Raw genomic sequence first — 1,234 nt, 5'->3', positions numbered from 1 at the left:
CACAGCCCTTTTCTTTTAAGAAGTCCCTCATTTCTCTAATTAGTGTCACATTCCCTCAAGTTAAAATACGTGGATCAGAACAGCCGTTCAGTCCTGCTGAGGTAAGAACCCACGGCTGGGATGTCCCCCCCATCCCGTTCCACGCTATTTCCAGCATTGGTGGAGAAAGGAAGAGCAACTGACATCACCTACTCAGACTTCAGCAAGGCCTTCGATGCGGTTGAAGGGAGATGCATAGGGGAGAAGTATGGCGGAGAGCTCTCATGCCACAAAGCTCGGGGCTGGAGAAATCAAGGTTGCCCCCAAGATGCTGCTTTAAAATAACATGAGATACTGCTGTATAGTCAGTAGATATACAGATGCTATAATTAAGAAATATACAGGAAATTTAGGCTAAACAGATTATCACACCAAAGAAGAATGGATGGAAAGCTTCCCCTTGTCCTGGGCTCGCTGAGAAAACTCCTAGAGGAGCAATCTCCAGAAGAGATCCTTTCCCACTGGCAGTCAGTTCTTAAATGGGATCTAGGAGAGGTGCAGCCAGGCTCCACCCCTTCCAGTAGCACAGGTGAATTACCTTCACCTGTGCTCCCAGGGCTGACTCATTGCTCGCCTCAGGTGGCAAATCAGAGGTTCAGGCCATGATTCAGCAGTTCCCATACAGCTGCACATAAGACATGAAAGACAAGGTTAAAGGCACATCAGCGCTTCCTGTAGAGCATATCACGCAGCTGTAGGCATACCACAGAAGACTCACACTCCACCTGAGAGTTAACTATTCAGGAAGAAAAACCTTACCATGTGAACACAGTGACAAGGTCTCCTCTTCTTGGCCTTCGTTCACAGTGTGGATTTCCCCCAAGAGTGCTGCTGTCTTCAACTCTTGGCCTTTTTCACTGCTGGACACTGCGCCCACAAGTCATTCTACTTTGGGCAAAGCCTGCTAGGTTATCTCCAAAACACTGTCACAGGCCACAGAATAATGTAGCTGGTTTGTATGGAAGGGCTGAAAGACCGCACACAGTATCCCTTCTGCTGGTAGTCCTCTCAGGGCAAAAACCTCCACTCTCACAGCCACAGCCAAGAGCCTGAAGGCTGAAAAAGCCTCCAATCCCTGTGGATGTGGCTGTCTGCAAAGACAACAGCTGCCTGCTTTTCAGCAGGGTATTGCTCACCCAGCAAATGCCATTTTCTCATAGTCAGAACAGTTACAAGTGTGTGCAGCCCTTGGCAC

Source organism: Meleagris gallopavo, chromosome 2 (assembly GCF_000146605.3).
Source record: "Meleagris gallopavo isolate NT-WF06-2002-E0010 breed Aviagen turkey brand Nicholas breeding stock chromosome 2, Turkey_5.1, whole genome shotgun sequence".
NCBI lineage: Eukaryota > Metazoa > Chordata > Aves > Galliformes > Phasianidae > Meleagris > Meleagris gallopavo.
The sequence above is the reverse complement of the archived record's forward strand: the minus strand, read 5'-3'. Positions refer to the sequence as shown.